At 42.1% G+C, this 27,195-nt stretch overlaps 2 long non-coding RNA genes across 2 annotated transcripts; both read left to right on the top strand.

Annotated features, from left to right (window-relative positions):
* The first annotated feature begins 3,125 nt into the window (after positions 1-3,125).
* LOC134481815 (uncharacterized) lies at positions 3,126-14,340 on the top strand. The gene is made up of 3 exons (XR_010057658.1): positions 3,126-3,351; positions 12,730-12,819; positions 14,221-14,340. It is a non-coding gene; the product is annotated as an uncharacterized LOC134481815 (long non-coding RNA).
* Positions 14,341-22,473: 8,133 nt separating this feature from the next.
* LOC134481816 (uncharacterized) lies at positions 22,474-26,664 on the top strand. The gene is made up of 2 exons (XR_010057660.1): positions 22,474-25,316; positions 25,797-26,664. It is a non-coding gene; the product is annotated as an uncharacterized LOC134481816 (long non-coding RNA).
* The last annotated feature ends 531 nt before the right edge of the window (positions 26,665-27,195 follow it).

Below are 27,195 nucleotides of genomic sequence, written 5' to 3'. Positions count from 1 at the left end.
TTATTTCTTCCTTGACCAGGTTATCACTGAGTACAGCATTGTTCAACTTCAATGTATATGTGGGCATTCTTCCCTTATTGTTATTGAAGACCAGCTTTAGCCCGTGGTGTTCTGATAGGACTCATGGGATTATTTCTATCTTTTTGTATCTGTTGAGGCCTGTTTTATGACAAATTATATGGTCAGTTTTGGAGAAAGTACCATGAGGTGGTGAGAAGAAGGTGTATCCTTTTGTTTTAGGATAGAATGTTCTTTAAATATCTGTTAAGTTCATTTTGTTCATGACTTCTCTTAGTCTGTCTATGTCTCTGTTTAATATCTGTTTCCATGATCTGTTCATTGATAAGAGTGGGGTGTTGAAATCTCCTACTATTATTGTGTGGGGTGCAATGTGTGCTTTGAGGTTTAGTAAGCTTTCTTTTATGTTTGTAGGGGCCCTTGTATTTGGAGCATATATATTTAGGTTTGAGAGTACATCTTGGTGCATTTTTGCTTTGATGAATATGAAGTGTCCTTCCTTAAGTTTTTTGGTGACTTTTAGTTGAAAATCGATTTTATTCAATATTAGAATGGCTACTCCAGCTTGCTTCTTCAGACCATTTGCTTGGAAAGTTGTTTTCCAGCCTTTCACTCTGAGGTAGTGTCTGTCTTTGTCTCTGAGGTGTGTTTCCTATAGGCACCAGAATGCAGAGTCTTCATTGCATATCCAGTTTGTTAATCTATGTCTTTTTATTGGGGAGTTGAGACCATTGATGTTGAGAGATATTAAGGAATAATGGTTGTTGCTGCCTGTTATATTCATATTTGGATGAGAGATTATGTTTGTGTGATTTTCTTCTCTTTGTTTTGTTGCCAAGATTATTAGTTTCTTGCTTTTCCTAGGGTGTAGCTTGCCTACTTGTATTGGGCTTTGCCATTTATTATCCTTTGTAGGGCTGGATTTGTAGAAAGTTATTGTGTAAATTTGGTTTTGTCATGGAATATCTTGGTTTCTCCATCTATGTTAATTGAGAGTATTGCTGGATACAGTAACCTGGGCTGGCATTTGTGTTCTCTTAGGGTCTGTATGACATCTGTCCAAGATCTTCTGGCTTTCATAGTCTCTGGTGAGAAGTCTGGTGTGATTCTGATAGGTCTGCCTTTATATGTTACTTGACCTTTTTCCCTTACTGCTTTTAATATTCTTTCTTTGTTTTGTGCATTTGGTGTTTTGACTACTATGTGACAGGAGGAGTTTCTTTTCTGGTCCAGTCTATTTGGAGTTCTGTAGGCTTCTTGTATGTTTATGGGCATCTCTTTCTTTAGGTTAGGGAAGTTTTGTTCTATGATTTTGTTGAAGATATTTACCGGTCCTTTGAGATGGGAGTCTTCACTCTCTTCTATACCTATTATCTTTAGGTTTGATCTTCTCATTGAGTCCTGGATTTCCTGTATGTTTTGGACCAGTAGCTTTTTCCGTTTTACATTATCTTTGACCGTTGTGTCGATGATTTCCATGGAATCTTCTGCTCCTGAGATTCTCTCTTCTATCTCTTGTGTTCTGTTGGTAATACTTGTATCTATGACTCCTTGTTTCTACCTTTGGTTTTCTATATCCAGGGTTGTTTCCCTTTCTGCTTTCTTCATTGTTTCTATTTCCATTTTTAATTCCTTCACCTGTTTGATTGTGTTTTCCTGGAATTCTTTCACGGATTTTTGTGATTCCTCTGTATAGGCTTCTACTTGTTTATTTATGTTTTCCTGTGTTTCTCTAAGGGAGTTCTTCATGTCTTTCTTGAAGTCCTCCATCATCATGATCAAATGTGATTTTAAATCTAGATCTTGCTTTTCTGGCATGTTTGGATATTCAGTGTTTGCTTTGGTGTGAGAATTAGGCTCCAATGATGCCATGTAGTATTGGTTTCTATTGCTTGGGTTCCTGTGCTTGCCTCTCGCCATCAGGATGTCTCTGGTGTTACCTTGTTCTGCTATTTCTGACAGTGGCTAGATCATCCTATAGGCCTGTGTGTCTGGAGTGCCATAGACCTGTTTTCCTGTTATCTTTCAGCCAGTTATGGGAACAGAGTGTTCTGTTTTCAGTTGTGTAGTGTTTCCTGTCTTCTAGTCTTCAAGCTGTTCCTGTGGGCCTGTGTCCTTAGTCCACCAGGCAGGTCACTTGGAGCAGAAAAGTTGGTCTTTCCCATGGTTCCACGTCTGAAGTTGCTCGTGGGGGGGGGCTGCTTTTGAGATCTCTGTGAGGGTGGCAACTAGGAGGGACTGCGCTGCCTTTTCCCTATGCCCCCATGCACCAGGATCCCAGATGTTAGGTATTTTCCTCTGGAGTCAGAAATGTGGGCAGAGTGTAGTCTCTTTGGGCTTCCCTGGTGTGTCTGCCCCTCTGAAGGTTTAGCTCTCCCTCCCACTGGATTTGGGTGCAGAGAACTGTTGAACGGGTCCCTTCTGGTCCGGTTGGTGTCTCACAAATGTTCTTAACAGCTGGGCCAGACCTCCAAGCCCTGGATTTGAGTTTTCAATTTAAGTTATCATGTTTCATGAAAGAATATTTTCCTTTAGATTATAATTTCTTGTTTTTAAAAAGGAACGAAATAAATAACAGAATATCTCAAATGAGTTGCAGCATCGTGTCACCTCACACCTTAGCTAAGTGAAGCCTGTTTTAAAGCCATTTGACCCTCAGACCAGAAGCTGTGCAGCCTTTCTATGAGCTGTCTGCACAGAGTACATGGGGAGCTGAGGGTTAGGAGGAGAGGAGTGAGACTCATTGAGCACAGGCCCCCTCTGCTGATGTGATAGAGCAGCACTGACAGAGATGATGGACAGCAGAAGCACTGGGTGCTGCAGAGCTGGCCATGGGAATACAGGCTGGCAGCTGTAATGCTCCCTGTTGTACAGGCACAGACTTCCCAGAGGTTCCACACGTCAGGACAAGCTCACCCCCTCTCAGCACACAAATGCAGTGTTAGACACTGTCATGAGTGGATTTTAATTTTATTATTTACCTTCACTCACCAGCCTCCTGGTGTATAGGGAGAAACCTTCACTTTTCCAGAGTCTGTACTGTTTGGGCTTCAGATTGCAGGGCCCTCAACTTTCCATTTAACATGCTATCAGTCTATAAACATATGCGTTTTGTATTCTCCCAGGATTCTGGTCAAAATATACTGTCAGATATGATTAGAAACCATGTATCTTAAAGTAATGGACAACGTGTTGAGTACTTTCTACTCCTAATGGAAACTTCCCTTTTTTCTCATTTTCTCTTTGATAGGTTGTTATGACAGCCATACTGGCAGCAGTGATAGGCATCGCATCCCAGGTCCTGAGAAATGATTGTAATGAAGTCCAGATAAGGTAAGCAAATTTGGGTCCTGATTTTGAGACAGTGCTGTCTTTTTTGTCAAGCTTATTTATATATCCACTGAGACTTGGAATTCGTGACAAGTAGGCATTCATTAGGTGGTCGGGTGTGCTGTATATTGAAGGCCGAGCGGGAGAGCTCATGTTTCCTGTATTTGTGTGTGGATCCTATACATACCATGCCATTGTTCACATTTTTAAATCCTCATCTTATATATTCCATCCCTGCCACATTTTCCCTCCCTCTGCTCCCCCCAGGCTCTCACCCTACCTCCTCTCTCTCCCAGATGCACCCCCATCTCTTCTCCAAAGAAAGAGCAGGCCTCCCAGTGACACCAACCAAACATGGAATAAAAAGCTTCAAGAAGACTTGTCATATACCCTCCTCTCACGGCTAGATAAGGCAGCCCAAAAAGAGGAAACGGTTTTGGTGTATGTAACTCTAGCCACAATCTAAACGTAAGGGCAATTCTTCACCTTCCTACATGGAGTCCCATAGTTCTGGAAGAAGACACACACACACACACACACACACACACACACACACACACACACAGCAAAACAAATTACTCTCAATTCCTGGCAACCACCACTCTATTCTCTGCCTTTGAATCTGACTAATATGGGACCCTGAATTGGAGTCATGATGCATTTGTGGTTTGTTATCGGTTTGATAAGGTCCTTGTTTGTTCTGGTCGACTTGATTCCATTAGTGTAAAGTCTTCAGGGCTCATTAAAAGGGCATGTGTAGGGATTTCTCGGACTCTATGAGGCAGAATAATTGTCTATTGTGTGCACATGCTGTTGCTTCTCATTCGTTTGTGCTTGGAAATGCTGTTTTTTCTTACTTTTGTGTGCTAGGAAAGATGCTGCCAAGTGTGCAATACATGTGTTTAGGCCCTGGAATTTTGACCTTAAGGTAGAGGGCAAGAGTTGATATACTGTACAGCCATTGTGTTATTTGAGGTACTGCTATCCTGTCTCCACTCCACTGTACTGTTTTATATTCTTACCGGCAGAACACAAGGGCTGAAGTATGTCTACATTCTCACATAAACATATTCTTTCTTGCTTAGAAGAAGGAATTGGATGCTTTATGAATTCTTTGTAGAACCCCTTTTCCCATTTTAAATTAGAATATTTTCTTTTCATTCCAAATTTATTTATTTATTTGTTTGCTTATTTATTTATTTAGTGTGTGTATGTGTGTGGGCATGTATGTCCTACAGTATGCATGTGGAAGACAGAGGGCAATTTACAAGAGCTGATCTGCCCACCACTTGGGCTTCAGGGATTGCTTGCAGGTCATCAAGCTTGGCATAGTTATCTTACCTTCTAAACCATCTCACTGGACTTGGATTATACTTTCCTATTAAGTTATAGTTATTTTTGCTCCTGAAATATGAACCCCTCACCACATACATGATGCACACACATTTTCTCCCCTTCTGTGTGTTGCCTTTTTAGTCTGTTGTTAGTGCCCTTGGTGCAGGGATGCCTTTAGCTTACCTATCTATTCTGCATTTGTGGCTTCGGGTCCATTTTCCTAAATACATTTGGTTTGTTTGAATGTGAGTGCTGGGTAAAAGATGGGATTCAGTTAGGCTGACTTCGCATATAGCTGTCATTATTATGGTTGTTGTCTAGTTTGAGTTATCATGTGGTCTTAAAGATATCCTCTGTTTTTAATTGGACATTTTCTTTATTTACATTTCAGATGTTATCCTCTTTCCCGGTTTCCCCTACATAAACCCCATATTCCTGCTTCTATGAGGGTACTTGCCCACCCAACCACCCACTCCCTCCCACCTGCCCATTTGGCATTCTCCTACAATGGAGCATCAAGCCTTCACAGGACCAAAGGCCTCTCCACCCATTGATGCCCCACAAGGCCCTCCTCTGCTACACATGGGGCTGGAGCCATGGGTCCCTCCATGTGTACTGTTTGGTTGGTGGTTTAGTCCCTGGGAGCTCTGGTTGGTTGACATTATTGTTCTTCCTAGGGAGTTGCAAACTCTTTCATGTCCTTCAGTCCTTTCTATAACTTCTCCATTGGGAACCAATGGTTGGCTGTGAGCTCTAAGGAGACAGCTGTATTAGGCTCCTGTCAGCATGCACTTCTTAGCATCTGCAATAGTGTCTGGGTCTTGTGACTGTTTGTGGGACCAAGTGTGGGAGTCTCTCTATAGCCTTCCCTTTGGTCTCTGCTCCAAACTGTTTCCATATTTCCTCCTATAAATATTTTGTTCCCCCTTCTAGGAAGGACTAAAGCATCCACACTTTGGTCATCTTTCTTTTTGAGCTTCATGTAGTCTGTGGATTGTATCTTGAGTATTCTGAGCTTTTGGGGTAATATCCACTTATCAGTGAGTGTGTGCCATGTGTGTTCTTTTGTGATTGGATTACCTAACTCAGGATGATATTTTCTAGTTCCATCCATTTGCCTATGAATTTCATGAAGTCATTGTTTTTTTTTGTTTTGTTTTGTTTTGTTTTTTTTTCCGCAGCTGGGGACCGAACCCAGGGCCTTGCGCTTCCTAGGTAAGCACTCTACCACTGAGCTAAATCCCCAGCCCCGAAGTCATTGTTTTTAATAGCTGACTAGAACTCCATTGTGTAGATGTACCACATTTTCTGTATTTATTCCTCTGTTGAAGGGCATCTGTGATCTTTCCAGCTTCTGGCTATTATAAATAAAACTGCTATGAACATAGTGGAGCATGTGTCCTTCTTATATGTTGGCACATCTTTTGTGTATATGCCCAGGAGTGGTATATCTGGGTCCTCAGGGAGTACTATGTCCAATTTTCTGAGGAAATTCCAGACTGATTTCCAGAGTGGTTGTACCAGCTTGCAATCCCACTAACAATGGAGGAGTATTCCTCTTTCTCCACATTCTTGCCAGAGTCTGCTGTCACCTGATTTTTTGATCTTAGCCATTCGGACTGGTGTGTCGTGGAATCTCAGAGTTGTTTTGATTTTTATTTCTATGATGACTAAAGATGCTGGACATTTCTTTAGGTGCTTCTCAGTCATTCAATATTCCTCATTTGAGAAATCTTTGTTTAGCTCTGTACCCCTTTTAAAAATAGGGTTCTTTGATTCTCTGGAGTCTAACTTCATGAGTTCTTTCTATATATTTGATATTAGCCCTCTATCACATGTAGGATTGGTAAAGATCTTTTCCCAATCTGTTGTTTGCCATTATGTCTTAACGACAGTGTCCTTTGCATTACAGAAGCTTTGCAATTTTATGAAGTCCTATTTATTGATTCTTGATCTTAGAGCATAAGCCATTGGTGTTCTCTTCAGTAGCAATTCTCCAGTGCCCATGTGTTTGAGGCTTTTCACCACTTTTTCTTCTATTAGTTTGAGTGTATCTGGTTTTATGTGGGGGTCATTGATCCATTTGGACTTAAGCTTTGTACAGGGTGATAAGCAGGGATCAATCTGCATTCTTCTACAAGCTGACCTCCAGTTGAACCAGCACCATTTGTTGAAAATGCTATCTTTTTTCCACTGTTTGGTTTTAACTCATTTGTCAAAGATCAAGTGACCAGAGGTGTGTGGGTTCATTTCTGGGTCTTCAGTTCTATTCTATTGATCTACCTGCTATACCAATACTATACAGTTTTTATCACTATTGCTCTGTAATACAGCTTGAGATTAGGGATGGTGATTTCCCCCAGAAGTTCTTTTATTGTTGAGAATAGTCTTTGGTATCCTGGGTTTTTTGTTATTCCCAATGAATTTGCAAATTGCTTTTTCTAACTCTGTGAAGAATATGCTAGTATACTTAAGTGACTCCAAAAATTCCACCAGAGAACTCCTAAACCTGATAAATAACTTAAGCAAAATGAGCAAAATGCTTGGATACAAAATTAACTCAAATGAATCAGTAACCTTCCTCCACTCAAAGGATAAACAGGCTGAGAAAGTAATTAGGGAGACGTCACCCTTCACAATAGTCACAAATAATATAAAATACCTTGGTATGACTCTAACCAAGCAAGTGAAAGATCTGCACAAAAAGGTGTCCTTTTATGTTAAACTATAGCATATTCCACACATATTTTGTCAGCAGCAGTACCCTTCTCAGAATTCTCACTGAAATTTATGTAAGGTAAATGCTTTGCTCAAAACTGTGCTCAAAACAGAGCAAGGTACTTCACAATGGCCAGAGAGTTTTGAAAACTAAAGAAACTTCAGGAAGCTTCTGGTGTGTGTGTGTGTGTGTGTGTGTGTGTGTGTGTGTGTGTATACATGTGTGTGCATGTATGTTCATGTGTATGAGTGTGTGTATGATAGAAAAGATTTGTGTGAGCGTGTGTATGTGAGGTATCTGTCAATGTGTGAGTGTATTATGTATGTGTGAGAATGTTAGTGAGTGTGTGTGTGTGTATGAGAATGTGTATGTGTGAGAAAGACTGTGTGTTAGTGTGCATGATTGTGTGTATGAGTGTAAGTGTGTAGTGCTGCAAGTTTTACATATACTCTAGTGTATGCTTCATCCCTGTTCATGTAGGTGTGTATACATGTACATGTGGGTCAGCATACGCGTGTCTCTATGTGGAGGCCAGAAGGTTGAGGCTTGTTTTCCTTGATGACTCTATACTGTCTCTTTCAAGACATGTTTCTCACTCAACTTATAGCTCAATGATTGGCTGGGCTGACTTGCTAATGAGCTCAAAGATCCACCTCTGTATCCTACATCTGTGTAGTACAGGTGTAAGTGTGTGCCTGGCTTTTACATGGGCTCAAGGACCTGAACTCAGGTCTTCGTGGTTGCATGGCAGACACTTCTGAACAGGTCACCTGCCCAGCCCCACAAATCAGTTTGACGTGTAGAAAAAGGCAATGAGTTTTGAAAGAAAGAAGAAGAAAACCAGTTCTTCAGTGAGTTTCCTCCTCTGTGAATTGGTCATCAGTCTGCACAGAGACAATTGTTACAGCTATTTCCAGGCATCCTCTCTGAAGTCTGAACACTTTCTAGTCCTGCTAGGACTTGGCTTATGACTGTGTAGAGGGCACACCTCAGTCCAACACAGCTTAGGTCACAGGTGTAGACACTGTCACAGAAATCGTTCAGAAATAAACCCTGAAAAACCTGAAGTGGAAATGCTCTTGGAAAATGAAGCCATAAGGAAGACCTTTACTAGCTGTTTCTCCAAAGATTTTTAAAAAGAGTTAAATACTCTCAATTTGTATTTTTCACTTCCTCTCTCACAGTGTTTAAGAAGAAATTGGACTGCGTGAAAATGGCCTTTGTGTGTGGTTTGTTTCATGTTTCCTAAGTAGTGTTTTTGTTTGTTTGCTTTCAGTTGGTGGGCTTGTCAGTTGCTTGTCTACTTGGCACAAGCTAGAGAGTCATGTGGGGCTAATGAACGACAATTGAGAAAATGCCTCTGTTGGATTGACTGTAGGCACGTCTGTGGGGCATTTTCTTGATTGATCATTGACGTGGTTGAGGCCAGCCCATTGGCAGCAGTGACAACCCTGGGCTTGTGGTTCTTAGTTGTATGAGACAGCAGGCTGAGCAAGCCATAGGGAACAATGTAATAGGAAGATTCCTCCATAGACTCAGCTTCCATTCCTGCCTCCAAGTTCCTGCCTTGAATTCCTGCTCTGACTTCCCTTGGGGATGAACTATTACTTGGGATATGTACCGCAGATTAAATTTCATTTCCCAAGGTTGCTTTGGTTATAGTGTTCACCACAGCAAAAGAAACCCAAGCAGGACAGTTAGAAACAGTTCCTCAGCACCACCCACTGAATTATTTTCAGGGTGAATATTACTATTTAAACCATCACTAGTCACCTCTCATGTTTGGATCTAGGGCTGCCTTTGCACTTCGTTCAATTGGTATAACTCAGAACTGGCTCTTAATTTTGTGGCATATGAGCACTTTTGGCTCCACAGCCTTATAGGGTTGAGATGGCAACAGAATAGGGAAACAGTGGCATTAAAAGCAATAATTAGACCCAGAAGTTCATCCTCTGCATAGGTCTTAGTTAGGATTTTACTGCTGTGAACAGATACCATGATCCAGGCAAGTTTTAAAAGAACATTTAATTAGGGCTGGCTTACAGGTTCAGAGCTTCAGTCCATTATCATCAAGGTGGGAGCATGGCAGCATCCAGGCAGGCACGGTGCAGGAGGAGCTGAAAGTTCTACATTTTCATCTGAAGGCTGCTAGTGGAAGACTGACTTCCAGGCAGCTAGGATAAGGGTCTTAAAGGTCACACCCACAGGGACACACATATTCCAACAGCGCCACACCTCCTAATAGTGCCACTCCTTGGCCCAAGCATATACAAACCATCACAGCATATTAACAAACATCTGAAATTATTTTCCCCGAATGCATCTGTAGTCTGATGTACATTGGAGCATTACACACAGTAACCAAGTTAAGGGATTTAAGCGTCTGCCAACAGAAAACTGGCAAAGAAAATGAGAATTGTAGTGTGCTTATCTTCAAAATGGGAATTTCAACAGCAAAGGATAGAATTGAAGATTTAAAGAAATCATGCAAAGTAAAGTAATCTAAGGACACAGAGAGGCAAGCACACGTTTCACATACATGTGGACTGTAAGCAATTCACCTCCAGACAGCCTGGTTGACAGTGGCAACTGCCAGAGGTGTGCATGGAAGAGACACATGTGGGCTGAGAGTACAAAATCCATTTACCTGGAGAAGTAACATTCTCTTCCACTGAAACAAATTGTATGGCACATTCAATCCAGCAAACACAATACACACCTCAAAGTTTCTGAGAACATATTTCAAATGAAGTAGTACCATAGAGATGTAGAGGTGGGTATCACGTCATTTAGTTTGATTAAATTATTTCACAGAAGTTTTCATGTATTATATTTCTTTTTTACCTTATACATTTAACTATAATTTGTTAATGTATAATTAAAATATTTTAAAAATCAGATCACTAGGTAGATGTGGCACATAGGTAACTGTAGCCAGGGACACACGGTTTCCTTTCTAAATTCTTGGTTTTGTCAATAAAAAATGAAAACACAGATGGGAACTGGAGGAAAATTTATTGGAGGGGAGGGATACCTGCCACCTGAGATCACATGTGTGGGGGAGTGGAAGGGTGGGGAAAGAGAGGGAGGGACGGAGGGAAGTAGGAGAGAGGGAAGGAGGGAGGGAGGGAAGGAGGGAGAGAGACAGAGAGAGACAGAGAGAGACAGAGAGAGACAGAGAGAGACAGAGAGAGAGAATGAGCCTTGAAAAGCAGAATTGGCTCCTGAGGAGACAAGGAAGAGCCCAGGCCTGCTGCTGTGTTCTGTCATGGGTGCCTGGGTCCTCTGCTCTTATTTGATCCTTTAAAGCAGGACCAAAGTTGTAACCTGACAGGCCCAGAATTGTGCTGTAGCCCAGGCTAGCCTCAGTCTACAGCAGCCTGCCTCCCAAGTTCTTGTCTCTAATAAGGTCTCCTTATCTGATCTGGGTATCCATCCACTATGTACCTGTGTAAGGAGAGTCACTGACCCCTGACTATCATATGTGCCAGGATGTTAGGACCCCAATCACACCATTTGTCTTAGAGGAACTTGACACGTGTGTCCAGTAAACACAAGACAGCAGGGGGGTTTTATTCCCTTCTATTCAGTATTATATGAACTCAAATTATTTCTTCATAAATATGCATGCCTGAATTCATTTTTTTGCACTCTTAGGAGACTTTGAAACTTTTCAGGAAGATGGTTGTCCTATTTTAGGAATAATCATCTTTAAGGATCATCTTTAATAATCACCTATGTCAACTCTGTGGTGATGTCCCCAGCTCTTGAGAGGAGATTCCCTCCGCTGTCTCATTCTTCTTCATCTGTGAAAGCAAAGTGGCTAACTGAATGTGAAAACCCCTTGGAGTTTTATTTTGCTTTCTTTTTCTGTATATTAGGAATGATACTTAAATTTTGTTAGTCAAACTGAAGTGGAGGGTTGGGGTACCATGTCTAAATACCACAGGCTCAGGGGATTTAAAACTAAATGTGTCCGTACATTGCAGTGTGAGAGTCTAAGGGGAGGCTTCTGCCATGGTCTCTTCCTGTCTGGGCACTTTCTCTCAGGGTCCTATCATGGCAGAGGCGGCATTGCTGAGTCTTCCCCTAATGAGGACACAGACCACACTGTGGGGCTCTACTCTTGTCATTTCATCTAAAGCTAATTAATTCCCAAAAGACACACTAAAAGGTCATTATATCAGGGAACATTATCAAATGGTTGAATTTTTAGAAGACATACTTCAACCCATAGATACTTCATGGGACTCACACTTTCTGAGGGATAATTTTAAAAATCAGAACAGTTCTACATTTTTCCTTTCTTTCTTTTAAAAACTATTTATTTAATTTTTTACACGTATAGTGTTTACATGCACATCTCTCTGTGTACTATGTGTGTGCCTTGGTGCCATGATGATCAGATAAAGGCATCAGATCCCGTCTCAGCTGAGGTCACTCTTACTGCATTGAAACACCATGACCTAAAGCCAAGTTAGGGAGGAAAGGGTTTGATTGCTTTTATTTCCACATTGTAGTCCATCACTGAAGTAAGTCAAGACAATATCTCACACAGGGCAGCAACCTGGAAGCAGGAACTCAGGCAGAGATCATGGAAGGTGCTGTTTCCTGGCTTGTTCTCCATGAATTGCTCAGCCTGCTTTCCTATAGAACCCAGGACCACAGCCCAGGGATGGTACCAACCACAGTGGACTGGGCTCTCCTATGTCAATCCCTAATTAGGAAAATGTTCTGCAGGCTTGCCTACAACTGGATCTTTTGGAAGCATTTTCTCAGTTCTCTCCTCTCAGATAATTCTAGCTTTGTCAAATTGACATGAAACTAGCTGGTACAGGATCCCCTGCAACTCTAGTGACAGATGGTTGTGACCTTCCCTGTGGGTGCAAACCTGGGTCTGTTGCAAGCACTCTTTACTGTGAAGTCACCTCTCCAGGCCGGCCTGCTATCTATCTATCTATCTATCTATCTATCTATCTATCCATCCATCTATCAATCATCCATCAATATCAATCATCTATCATCTATCTATGGATCTAATCTATTTGTCTATCAATCATCTAACTTTGTCTTCAATCTATTGATATCAATCATCTATCATCCATCCGTCTGTCTGTCTGTCTATCATCTATCTATGGATCTAACATATCTATCTGTCATCTATATATCGATATCATCTATCTATCTATCATCTATCTATCTATCTATCACCTATCTAAAAGAAATATCTGTGCAATGTCATTTAATGTACAGAGCAAGCTGTGTTGGGAGGAAACTGTCTTAATGTTGAATTTGCTGTTTGCTTTTCCTCCATTCTCTCTCAACAGAGCCGGCCTCTTTTACCTGCTCACAATCTTCCAGTGAATCACAAGTTTGGCTTCAGGGGAGCTCTTTGTGATTGACAGGGATCACTTTCTGTGAGTAGCCCCTGCTGCAACAGGCATCAGCCACTGGTGATCAAAACCACTACATTCACAGTTGGACCTTGAGCTTTATCTCATGAGTTACCGGTATTTCTCCTGGTTTGTTTTGGTTGAAAAAATAAATTATGAAATTGTGTGTTTATCACGTGGTACCATGTGTTTCAAAGTATGTATAGAGATTACTAATATTAACTGAAGAAATGGGTGGGTATTCAAGAGCAGAGGTATCTGCAGCTCAGTGGAAGTTGGAAGTTGGGGTGTGGTCACCAGGTCTCAGTGCTGTAGACAAAGCAGCAGTAGGAAGATGAAAATCATTCATGCATCCCTAAAATGATGTCAGATTTCTGATAGAGCTTTAGAGTAGTGGTTTACAGGAAATTGGAGCTGGAGAGCTAAACCTGCACAGGAACGAGGGTGTGTACCGTCCTTGGACGAAGGGTAAGAAAGAGCCAGAGAGATGCTCTATAGTGAACAGCTGTCTGCTCTCCTGTGCTTGTCAAACATGGAAGAAGACTTCCCGTGTGGTCTATGCTAAAAACTCACATTTGCCTACAAGCGCATGCCAAGAAAATAATCATCAGAGAGGAGCGGAGGGCATAGCTCAGTTGGTAGAGTGCTTGCTTAGCATATGAAACCCTGGGGAAGACTCACAGTACCACATTAGCCTCAGCAGGGAGATATTTCATAATTCTAGAACTTGGGGATGGGACAGGAGGATGGCCATTTTAGCTACACATGGAGTTTGAGGTCAGCCTGCACTAGTGGTCCTTTCTCAAAAACAAAACAAAACAAAATCAGAGATGTAATGAAGACACCGGCAGGGACGAGCCTGGAGTTTGGAATGGCTTAGGGGTAGCTGCTAGGAAGGGGAAGGACTAGGTGTGGTAACTGGTAAGTTTTCATGGTTGTAAAGTGAGATTATTGGAGGAAGAAGTCTTTCCTTAAATGAGAGATGCAGAAGAGAAGGATGTAGAGGCTGTAGGGTGACCTCAGAGGGCCAGTGTCACCTTCCTCATAAGAAGGGCATGGAGAGGAGTCTCCATGACTACTGCCTGAAGTGAGGTACTGAGAGCTGAAGTACTTCAGGGAGCCAGCCTCAGAGGAGCAGAGTCTCTGAGGAGAGTGCAAACATCAGACTGTTTCCCCATGGGGGCTGCTCTGTGGCCTAGTGGACCAAATGGGATTTCTTTGATGGGAGTCACAGTGAGAATGCCACAAGGGTGGTGGCCTAGAGATGCTGGTTCAAAGAATGGGAGGTGTATGGGAGTCAGCCTGGAGCACAAGGACACTGTCTTCATAGTCTCCCTGTAGTATCAGAGGTCAGACTACCCATCACCTCACCTGTGCTTGTTGGATCAATCTATGGATGTATAACGAGGACTTTTGTTTCTATAGATATGAGCACACCAGTGGATACTACAGAGTGTCATCCTATTTCTTTGGGAAATTGCTGGCTGAGCTAATACCCAGAAGACTGTTGTCAAATATGATATTTACTCTTATAACATACTTCATAGCAGGTGAGCAACAAAACCAGAGAATGCATCTTTAGGCTTTGATGAGCATGTTTTGCTTTGTACAACCGTGATATGTCTTAAAGTGAGAAATGGTTTCTCCACTGTGTGTGGTCTACAATAGGTGATTGATGTGAGTACAGTCTCCAAGACTCCTTAACAAAAAAACACCAAAAGCTGTTTATGAAACTTTGTTCTTACTGATTTTGTACATTATGACGAATGTAGAAATAGCTCTCAAATTTGAGGCAGAGCTAATGGACCAACATTTATTATTAGTTATCTCTCCATATGTATTTTAAAGATTAATTTTCTTTTGTGTGTTTGTGCCCTCCTCTTTTTCTGTGTGTGTGTTTGTGTATGTGTGTGTGTGTGTCCTAACTGAATGCAGCACCTGGGAGACCAGAGGAGGATGCTAAATCACCTAGAACTGGTGTTACAGGGGAATGTGAGCTACCATGTGGGTGCTGGGCACTGAATCCAGGGCCTCTGCGAGAATGGCACATGCTCTGAATCACTGAGACACATCTCTAGCTAAGTCATATATTTTTGTTTTTGTATGTGTCTTTATGTGAGTAAAATATTGAAAAGTGGATAATACCTCATACACATGTATGTGTGTAAGGAGACTAATGTGTACACTGTTTTATGGTACCAGTTTGCCAAGAAGGAGGACAGTGGATGGGGTTTGTTGAAAGGAAATGATAGAGATAGTTACTTAGAACTTGTGCACATTTTTGTGTTTTATGGTTAGGCTTCATCCTCGACTCTAGAATTTCCAAATTTTTAACATACACATACATCATTTCTAAATGACTGCAGATAAAGCTTAGAGTTCATTTAATAAAATATTCATCATCTAGAATCAGTCATTTAGGCCATAGTATGGCTTCTGGATAAATTTTCTTGTCCTGCAAGCCTGACAACCTTAATCTGATACTCAGAATCCAAAGTAGAAGAGAAATCACTCCAGAAAGTCATCCTCACCAGGACACAAGCACACCAGCACACATGTATACCATGACCATGCACATCATGACACATGTGCACACCAGGATACACCTATACCATGACACAAGCACAGCATGACACATGTGCACACCATGATACATGTATACAATAACACAAGCAGAGCATGACACATGTGCCCAATGACACATGTGCATACCATGATACACGTATACCATGGCACATGCACAGCCTGACACATGCACAGCATGAAACATGTACACTATTACATGTACACACAATGATACACCTGTACCATAACACAAACACAGTATGACACATGTGCACACCAGGATACACGTATACCATAACACAAGCACAGCATGACACATGTGCACAATGACACATGTGCACACCATGATACACATATACAATGGCACATACACAGCCTGACACATGTGCACACCATGATACACACACACCATAACACAAGCACAGCAGGACACATGTACACACCAGGATACAGGTATACCATGGCACATGCACAGAATGACACATGCACAGCATGACACATGTACACTATTACACATGTACACTATGACACATGCACACCAGACACATGCATACCAGCCATAATCACACCAGTATTTATGCATATCTTGACACACGTAAAGCATGACACACACACACCATGACACATGCAGACCATGGCTCATGTACGAATGGCCAATGAACACCATGACACATGATTATCAACACATGTGCACACCATGATGCATGCAGAACATGGCATATGCACACCATTACACGTGCACACTATGTCACACGCACACTATGACAGATGTATACTATGGCACATACACACCATGGCATAAGCACAGTGTGAGACATAAACACAATACTTGCACACCGTGACACATGCACACCATAACACATGTATACTATGACACATGCGTATAGTGATAGGTGCATACTCTGGCACATACACACCATGACATTCACACTATGATAAATGCACACCATGGCACATGAAAATCCTAACACGTTCACTCTCTGACACATGCACATCGTGATACATGTATACCATGCCAAATGCACACCATGACGCATGAAAACCATACCACACACACACTGTGACACATGTACATCATGACAGATGCACACCATGGCACCTGCACACCATGATACATGCGTACAGTGGCACATACAAACCTGACAGTAAACACCATGATACATGCACACCATGGAACACACCATGACACTTGTAGACCATCGCATCACACACCATGACATATGCACTCCATGCCACATACACACAATCACACATGCATGGCATGTCATATGCACACCCTGGCACATGCACACAGTCCTGTATCTATACCATGGCACATGAACACCATCAAATATGCACACCATGACATATGCACACCCTGGCACGTGTACACAGTCCCATATTCATACCATGGCACATGAACACCATCACACACACACACACACACACACACACACTGACATATGCACACCATTGCAAATGCACACAGTCCCATAGACACACCCTGGTGCATGAACACCATGGCCCACAAACAACACACACACCATGACACACACACACACCCATATCCACACCATGATAATAATAAGAATAATTTCTAAACAATTAGGGATGGAATTCAGCTCCCCCAGATTCCATCTTGTTTCCCTGTGACTATTATAAAAAAAACAACTATTTATGACTCATGCATCAGCTCTGTAAAGATTATGAATCAGCTTATGAAGCTTACTGCCCTCCTCTGTAGTTGTGCCATTTCCTAGAGAAAAATAAAGCTGGAGGCACCCTCCCGTCGCTAGGTGTGAAAACCACCAGCTGCAAGGTTGTTCAAATCGTTGCCTTAGACGACTTACCACACATCAAGAAAGGAAGTCGGGGTGGGAACTCGAGCAGGAACCTGGAGGCAGGAGCTGAAGCTGAGGCCACAGAATAATGCTTCCTACTAGCTGGCTTGCTCCTAAAGACAGGGGCACAGCACGGCGCATGCACCCCGTATTTTAAAATAGAATTAAAAACCCTGCATATGAATTCTCTGTGGTCACGTGGAAGGAACTGATGAAATTGGAACCCAGAGTAGTTTATTCTTCTTTTCCTTTCCAACATACAGATTCTCTGTATCAAGCCCTGGCTGTCTGGACTCTCTCTGCAGATCAGGGTAGCCTTGAACTCACAGTGATTTACCTGCCTCCGCCTCTCAAGTGCTTGTGATAAAGGCCAGAAGCATTTGTTCCTTGAGGTTCCTCTTCCCACATGGCCCTAGCTTGTAATAGATGGGTAAAAACTAACCAGCACAATCCTGATCTCAATTTCCTTATGAATGGAATTATAATAAACACAGGGGGACGTGGACAGGAGTGTTTTCTCTGGTGAGTCTCCTGTGAGAGAAGGCATAGAATTTGGCTAACTGTGGTACCTGTAGCTCTCCAGGTCGGGATCTCGTAAGATGTTCTTAACTATGTATAAATGAGAACATGTGTTATATGGAAAGGTACTTTTCGGGTGAGTCAGGAAGGAAAGCCATATGGGGGCTGGGTAGGTGACTCATCAGATAAGACTACTTGCTGCTCTTCCAGGGTCACCACATCTGGTTCCCAGCACACACGTCATTGGTCAGCTTTCAAAGGCTTGGAACTCCTGCTGTGAAAGATCTGATGCTGTCTTCTGGCCACCATAGGGAAACTGCACACGTGTGGCATACTTCCACACAGACACAATAAATACACATTTAAAAATAGAATAAAAAACCTGTCTAATAACTCTCTGTGGTCACATGAAAGGACATAATGAAAGGGGAGACCCAGAGTAGTTGGGTGGCTTTAGAATGGTTACCAGTTCCTGTGATTATTAAAGTATTATTTGAACAATGTACAGTTCTCCTGACTTGGGTAGCTGGACTAATTCATTTTTTTTCTTTAAGGAGGAAGAATGAGCATGAGCTCTTTCTTTGCTATGCTATTTACCGTCATGATGCTGTTTTTTTCTGTCAGCTCCCTGCCACTGTCTATAAGAACCGGGAAGAATGCAGAGGCTGTCCCAAAATTGGTTGAGCCCATCTACTTTGTGTTGATGCACGTGAGTGTTTTCTTTTCTTCTTTTTTTTTTCTTTATTAACTTGAGTATTTCTTATTTACATTTCGATTGTTATTCCCTTTCCCAGTTTCCAGGCCAACATCCCCCTAGCCCCTCCACCTCCCCTTCTATATGGGTGTTCCCCTCCCCATCCTCCCCTCATTACCACCCTCCGCCCAACAATCACGTTCACTGGGGGTTCAGTCTTGGCAGGACCAAGGGCTTCCCCTTCCACTGGTGCTCTTACTAGGCTATTCATTGCTACCTATGAGGATGGAGCCCAGGGTCAGTCCATGTATAGTCTTTGGGTAGTGGCTTAGTCCCTGGAAGCTCTGGTTGCTTGACATTGTTGTTCATATGGGGTCTCCAGCCCCTTCAAGCTCTTCCAGTCCTTTCTCTGATTCCCTCAATGGGGGTTCCGTACTCAGTTCAGTGATTTGCTGCTGGCATTCGCCTATATATTTGCTGTATTCTGGCTGTGTCTCTCAGGAGAGATGTACATCCGGTTCCTGTCTGCCTGCACTTCTTTGCTTCATCCATCTTATCTAATTGGGTGGCTGTATATGTATGGGTCACATGTGGGGCAGGCTCTGAATGGGTGTTCCTTCTGCCTCTGTTCTAAATTTTGCCTCCCTATTCCCTCCCAAGGGTCTTCTTGTTCCCCTTTTAAAGAAGGAGTGAAGCATTCGCATTTTAGTCATCCTTCTTGAGTTTCATGTGTTCTGTGCATCTAGGGCAATTCAAGCATTTGGCTAATAGCCACTTATCAATGAGTGCATACCATGTGTGTTTTTCTGTGATTGGGTTACCTCACTCAGGATGATATTTTCCAGTTCCATCCACTTGCCTATGAATTTCATAAAGTCATTGTTTTTGATAGCTGAGTTATATTCCATTGTGTAGATGTACCACATTTTCTGTATCCATTCCTCTGTTGAAGGGCATCTGGGTTCTTTCCAGCTTCTGGCTGTTATAAATAAGGCTGTTTTGAACATAGTGGAGCATGTGTCTTTGTTATATGTTGGGGCAGCTTTTGGGTATATGCCCAAGAGAGGTATAGCTGGATCCTCAGGTAGTTCAATGTCCAATTTTCTGAGGAACCTCCAGACTGATTTCCAGAATGGTTGTACCAGTCTACAATCCCACCAACAATGGAGGAGTGTTCCTCTTTCTCCACATCTCGCCAGCATTTGCTGTCACCTGAGTTTTTGATCTTGGTGAATGTTTTCCTAAGAGAAAAAAAACTTCCTCTGTTCTTGTTGAACATGTAGCCTGCTTGATAAATCAGTACTTGGGACATGAAGCCACATGCTAAAGCTTATTGTCATAGAGGAGGAGCTGCCTTTCCTCCTCCTCCTCCTCCTCCTCCTCCTCCTCCTCCTCCTCTTCCCCTCCTCCTCCTCCTCCTCCTCTTCCCCTCCTCCTCCTTCTCCTCCTCCTCTTCCCCTCCTCCTCCTTCTCCTCCTCCTCTTCCCCTCCTCCTCTTCTTCCTCTTCTGTGACTGTTGCTCTAATGTCAGTCCTAGGATGTAGCTAACAGGCCATTTCTAGTGGGTTCTTAAAAGACATTTCCTGGGACTGTATTAGAAACCATAATAATTTGGAATTCAGTAAAGGCTGCGGTTGGCCGATTCCCTCACTGAGGGAGCAGATTGCTGCCTTGCTTCATGCTGGTGTAAGAGATTTGCTGCCATGTTAGCTACAGCAGAGATGACCTGGTTTATTCATTGGTCTCTAATGGGAAAGCAAGGGTCAAGATAATGTAAGTGTTCATCAGGAGGAGGCTCTCTCAGGGCTCCCTTGTGTCCTGAAAAGCATTAGAAACAGCGGGAGATTCCAGAGTCCTCAGCAGTAAGTCAGACTTCTGTGTTAGCATATGTCTGCTCATCTCTGTAGAAATGATTGTTCAGTCTTAGATCCATAAATGATACCCTTAGTGTATAGGAATCAACAGACAAGCGAACCAGATTCTACACTTTCCCACCAAGCAGAGCAGATGAACAGAACTACTGAATGTGTTACAATTTGCATCATTTCTTCTGGTGCAAGGACATCCTGTAGCTTGGCAATGGGAGATGCGTGGCTTTGAGAAAGTGCTCAGTTTGTTTCTATTTCCTATCTATATGGTCATATACATATGGCCATCCAGTGACGTAAATCTTCAATAAATATGTTTTTATTTAAATCTTGTTTGAGGTATATAAATATAAGTAAGGTGTGGTGATCCAGTCCACCCCTATTCTTCTCCCTGCTACCAAATTCCTCTTCCGTGGGGATTTTTGAATGAGAAATGTCCCTGAGCCTTAGGGGATGCTGGGTTCACAATTGCTTGTGCTGTGTGAGGTAGAGACCTGATAGGGAAAGTATGTCACTGGGCAGCATTGGATGGTCATAGTCTTGCCCCACTTGTGAATCTCTCCCTGCTTTGTGCATTCATGGGAACACGTGAGCATTCGGCTTCCTCATCCCACATCCATGCCTGCCGCCTGCTGCCATAACCCCCTGCCAAGATGGACTCTCATCACTCTGGAAAGTGAAGGCTGAACAAACTTCTACAAGTGGCGCCGTATGAGCATCTGAAAAGCAGCTGCTCCATTTCCTGTCACGCTCAGTTCTCCTCCTATCCCGCCTCATGCTTTGTTTCTCTTTTTATAAAGAGGGCCACCGTAGACTGTCTACGGGTGCCTGTGTATAGGGCCATATACTGAAGCAAAGTCTGGCTTCCAGAGGCTTCATATTTAAAGAAAAATGGCTCCCAATTCCCAGCAGCCAGCAGCTACCAATAGCTCTCCAGCTAAGGGTGGGACTTCATGTCCACCTCTCACTTCCATGCTGGGATGCTGCTGCCTTGATCTAGGTCAAGTGTTTCACATGTTGTCACAACTGTTTTGCATTCACATATGTCACTGCACAATTGTGACTGGATGGCCCTGCTTCACTGTAGTTACCCACTGCTTCTGGCTCTTACAATCTTTCACCTGACCTCACCGTGATCCGTAAGCCTTGGGAGGAGAGATGCGATGCAGATTTCCTGTTCAGGGTTGGATCCTTTGCAGTCTCTTTCCTCTGCATGTTGGGGGTCTCTGCGTCAATCCATCACCTTCTACTGATGTTGTGGGTCTCTGTCCATCAAAGAAGGGAAACCAATGCCCTCCTGCATGTCAGCAGATCTATAGGCCTTCTCCCCAGGGAAACTCTCTTAGATTACAGTTTCGCCAAGATTTCTCTGCTAAAATTACCAGCCCATCATTTCCTGCTAGGGGACCAAACAAAACAAAACAGAAAACAAAATGAAGCTAAACTGTGAGGGCCCCTTTCCTGAGATGTGAACTGAAACCACCGTTCAGAAGGTTCCAGAGGGGGTCTCAACATAACGATGCTCAGGGAAACGGATGGTCTCACACAGGAAAAGCCTTAATAATTTAAAAATCTTGTTTATGATTTTTAGAAATGATAATAAAAATTTTTCATTGTAACTAAAGCAGCTTTTCTACTAAGTATTCAACTGTGAGTATCAAGTCTTAGACTTACTTAGAAAAAAAGCCGAAAGCTTTCTTGGGACAAATTCACATGTCCCAAGTTTTCCCCTTTGAATCATGCAGGCAGCCTTTAAAGTTAATTCTCAGGAGCATCCTAACAGCACTCTAGTGTTGCTAGAGTTCACTTTGTTAAGCTTGTGAGGCAGGGAATCACTGGTTCAGGCATCCTTCGATTTGAATGGGACACTGATCCTACAGAGCAAAGGGCATGCACGATTCTTTATAAGAGAAGGGCACATGTGGTGATAAAGCTTGCTAGAGTCTGCTGCTCTTTTTCCCAGATGTCCAGGCAAACCTCCAGAAACACTCCTATCAGTGGAGAAGATGAATTATTCCTCATACAAGCGGGGGATGAATCCTCTCACCAAAGGGTTGTGATCCCTCCAGTGGGTGGTGATCCTTGCAGTGGGTGGTGATCCCTCAAGTGGGTGGTGATCCCTGCAGTGGGTGGTGATCCCTGCAGTAGGTGGTGATCCCCCCAGTGGGTGGTGACCCCCCTAGTGGGTAGTGATATCTCCAGCAGTCTTGTTGTTGTTATTATTCAGCATTGTTCTTGCTAATCTGTTTTTTTTGTTTGTTTTGTTTGTTTGTTTGTTTGTTTGGGGGTTTTCTTTGTATTTCTATGTGAGATTTGAGGGTTTTTTTTCAATTTTTGTGATTTATATTGGAAGTTTGATGGGGACTGCATTGAATCTAATGACTGCTTTTTTTTGGATGCAGGTTTCATAATATTTATCTTATAGAATATAAGCATAGGACGTCTTTCTGTCTTTTAGTATCTTCTTCGATTTATTTATTTTCAGTTTCTTAACATTTTATTGTAGAAATATTTCACTTGGTTGGATTTTTTCCAAGATATTCACTTCCCCATTTTTGAAGTTACTGTAAATGAAATTTCCCCCCTCATTTCTTTCCCATTATGTTTATAATTTGTGTTTAGAAAAGGCTCTGACTTCTGTGTGTGTTGTCACAGTGTTTTATCACAGCAATTAAGACATTAGGACAACTGGTCATTGTATACATTTTCTATATGTGACCTTAAAAACTAGTTCTGAAGCTGAATGTCGTATTTTATACATAAGCATTTGTTCAGGTCAAGTCTGAATGCACACACACTGTCATTCCTCTGACTATTCTGGTATACTGAAGATGAGACAGGACAAGTATGAACTGTCTCTTGTTTATCCCCATCAGTCCTTTCTGGCAACTCTGTATGATTCTGTTTGGTAGCCTTTTAAAATGAGGGATTGGGCACTTTTTCTGCTGTTCTTCATCAGCATAGTTTATCAGTTCTAGGCTTGAAATTGTCTTAAGGCTGTAGATTAATTGAATACCAAATTACTCCTGGTCATGAACAGAGTCAACACTCTTATAAATAACGTCTTGTTGGTTTGTGGAAGTGGAAGTGCGTGTAGGATGCTCAGTGTTCATCCTAGTGAGGGTTTCTACTACTGGAAGGGAACACTATGCCTCAAGTATGTTAGGGAAGAAAGGGTTATTAAGGTTATACTTGTATATGTTCATTGGCAAAGGGGGTCATGGCAGAAACTCACGTTTAGCAGGAACAGTGAGGCAGGAACTGATGATATAGAGGCAATGGAGGGGTGTTGCTTATGGGATTGCTCCCTATGGCTTGCTCAGCCTGTTTCTTATAGAAACCAGGACCACAGCTTAGGGATGGTAACACCCACAATGGGCTGGACTCTGCCCTATTAATCAATAATAAAAAATGTCCCTTTGACTTGACTCCAAATGGTTTTATAGAGACATTTTCTTAATTGAGATTCCCTCCATTCTACTGAATTTAGTTTTTTGTCAAGTTGACATAAAATGAGCCAAGAAAGCATTCTTTCAGGATATGCTCCTAACTGTCCCTAGTTTTATTAGAAAAGTAACTACACTTGACTTGTAATATTGTCAGAGATTCAACTAATCATATATTAACAATATATTAAACTATATATCAAATAATGTTTCTGTTCTGAATATCGCCACTCCAAGTATTACACAATATAAACTACGTAGCTACATGAATTACATCTAATAAGGAATCTGGGATGATTAAAAGTATGTTGCATGGAGGTATTTAAAGCGTTAAGGGTGTGTGCGGATTACATGCCATCTTGAAGACAGCATAAGCATCTCTATGGTTTGGATTCTGCAGAGTGGGGTGACAGGGTCTTCCTTCAAAAACCACAGAGAACCCTGGCTTTGCCAAGAGTGCAGGCTTTGGATTAGAGTTAACTGAAAGAATGTTTTTAAAGATCTGGTCTGAAGGCCAAGAGCAGCGATGGTCAGAAGGATGTGGGGGTCTTGAAGAGGAAGTTACTGTCTAGGATTCTTAGTCACTGGACTGGTTCTGCTCTTTGTAGATCTTTTCAGGCTTATCACTATATTCCGGAAGCCTCCTGCCTCAGCTCTCATGGATTCAGTACTTTAGCATTCTTCATTATGGATTTAAGGTAAGCTGTCCTCTCTGTCACTCTACTTGGGGTCTCCAATTATAGTAACCAAAATGAGTCCCACCCGGTCCTTCCATCAGCAATAATCTCTAACCAGTTCCTGCCTAGGAATGTCCTTCCAGGAGCAAAAGAGGAACAATTTCCTGTTAGTTTAACTTGGCCTCAGGTCAGTAAGTCACCTGTGCCTTTCCCATGTCACGTGTTATTTGAGAACTGAAGGGGGAGAGAAAGTTCAGAGCAAAGAGGAAAGATAGACAATACAATTTTTAAAAAGGAACCACAGTATTTCTGTCCAGTGAAGAATTGATGACCGGGTCAGAGAGTACGATGTATAGTTCATATCAGGAAATTACCGGAAACAGAAACCATGTAATACTCACAGCTATATTGGCTCTCACGCTTTCTCTGCAGTGGAGTGCATCTTAATGTTCTTTTACTCCCATAATTACAGCTGGTTTTGATGAAAACAAGCAAGAACATATTCCTCCTATAACCCAATAGTATTGTTTTAATCATAGCTCTTATGGTTGCAAAATTAGAGGGCAAAGAAGGAGGATGCGTGGGGTAATTTAGTTAGAGATTTCACATTTTAGTCAACGGGAAACATCATTATTTCAATCATAAGCCTTTGGATTCTGGAGCAGTCCAGATGGGGACACTGGTGGACTGAGCGGACTGTGAACGTGGTTGAGGTTTTTGTTTTTTAATGTTTTACAAATAGTGGTAAAGATTGTACTTGAAGATATAGCTGTGTTTATTCTTTGGAAACATATGAAAATGAAATATAAGTCTGTTTTCCTTTCCCTGCTCCTGCTTTTGTTACAGGCTTTGCTGCACAATGAGTTCCTTGGACAAAACTTCTGTCCAGAAGACAGGATGGAAGAACTCAGTAGATGCCATAACTATGTAATGTAAGCTTGAGCTCAGGGTCATGATGGGGCATAGAATTAGCATTAGACTTAGAGGGGACCTGCCGGTAAGACCAGGGTTAACAATCTGTCCTTTTGCCATGCTTTTCCCCTTCGTAGAGAGCAGCATTATGGATTTAGAAACAAATAACACCATGAAGTGAACAGAGTTGGATCACAGTGCAGTTGTGTAAAGCTGCCGTGGTTATTAGGTCTCCATCCTACAGGCTTTCAAGTAGATATGGTAGCTACTCTTCTCTGGATAGTTTTTGAAATTAACTCAGGTGCCTGACTCAAGTAGTTTCAGTTAATTGTCTTATTACATAACAAATTCCTAAGCATATCATGACGACTGTCATTTAAATAAAAGGGAGAAAATTTTCATGAAAATTTTAATGTGCTGAAATTATGAGTTTTTAAGGGAAGCAACAATAAATATATTGAATAAACTCTGACATTACCTTTGTGTGTGTTGAATTACAGATGTGCTGGTGAAGAATTCTTGACGATCCAGGGCATCGATCTCTCATCGTGGGGCTTCTGGGAGAATCACCTGGCTTTAGCTTGTATAATGATTATCCTCTTAACAATTACCTATGTGCAGTTATTACAGGTTAAGACATTAGAAGTTCTTAGATCGCGGGGGAGGAATTTTCTTCAGTTGTTTAACTAAATACCAAAGTATCTTCTGTATGTCTGTAATTGTATTCCTGGACAAATGCTACATCCAGCCTGACCCAGAGAGGATCCCTCTGCTGTGAACACTGATGAATGTAGAGACTCATGGCTGCTCACAGTACAGGGCTAAGGGACACTCCAGTGCTTATCTCCAACAGGACACCTATTGCGTGCCGTCTATAGCTCAGAGCATTGTAGAGTAGAAAGAGTGCAAGAGCCAGAATATGAGAAGGAGTGGAAATGCAATATTGTGGTCCTGCACAGCCAAGGCAACCATGGTCTGTGTCTCAACTCTACGGCTACCTACAGAAGACTGGATCCCTCATCAGCACAGAAGGAGCAGAGGAGAACTCAATGGGTCCATCCCCCATTCTGCTCAACTATTGGCTACTGGCAGATCATGGGGGAGAGGCAGTCATTGATTTCACATGTATGTTCACATTTGAGCCTAGAGACTCCAGTGGAAAGTCCGGAACACTCTGATCCCACACACAGCCCTGTTTAAACTCTGTGGGTCATAAGACAAAGATGTGGATGTGAGAAAGAGACTTGTAAAGAAGAGTATTTGAAGGGAGTGTAAGGAAAATGAGAGAGGTGGGACGGAGGGGGAAATGGCTGAAATGCATTATATATGGAATTGTATATTTTTAAAAATAAAATTATAGAAAAGCAACTTTCGTGTAAAGTATCCAATGAAGTTTTCCTTTTTAAAATTTTGGTATCTCATTCTGTAAATCAGCGATGGTTTTTAAAAATTGACAAAACAACAAGATAAACTACAGAGTCCAAGCCCCAAACTAACATTAGGAAGTATTGCATGCTAGTTCGTCTCACCCATAAAAATCATGAGACATAATTCATCAATTTAATTAACCTGGAAAAGGAGAATTTGTCCTAGAAAATTTTACATCCATTGGTATCAGTTCCATCTCTACAGTGAGAATGAAATGGCCAATGATCCGTGATTGGCGGTGGGAAGATCAGGTTCAAGGTTATGCTCAGCTCCATACTATGCTTGAGGCTAACCTGGGCTACAAAAGACACTATGTCAAAACAAACAAGCCAAAGCCCACACATACTGAGTGACTATAAAAACATTCCCAGTCAGCTCATTGAGGAAGTGAGATTTAAGGGAAGTGTCTCAGAGTTTCTGTGGCTAAAACAAAACACCATGGCAAAAAGCGAGTTGGGGAGGAAAGGGTTT

Source organism: Rattus norvegicus, chromosome 14, assembly GCF_036323735.1.
Source record: "Rattus norvegicus strain BN/NHsdMcwi chromosome 14, GRCr8, whole genome shotgun sequence".
Lineage (NCBI taxonomy): Eukaryota > Metazoa > Chordata > Mammalia > Rodentia > Muridae > Rattus > Rattus norvegicus.
Note: the sequence above shows the minus strand (reverse complement) of the source record. Positions and strands in the feature narration are given on the sequence as shown.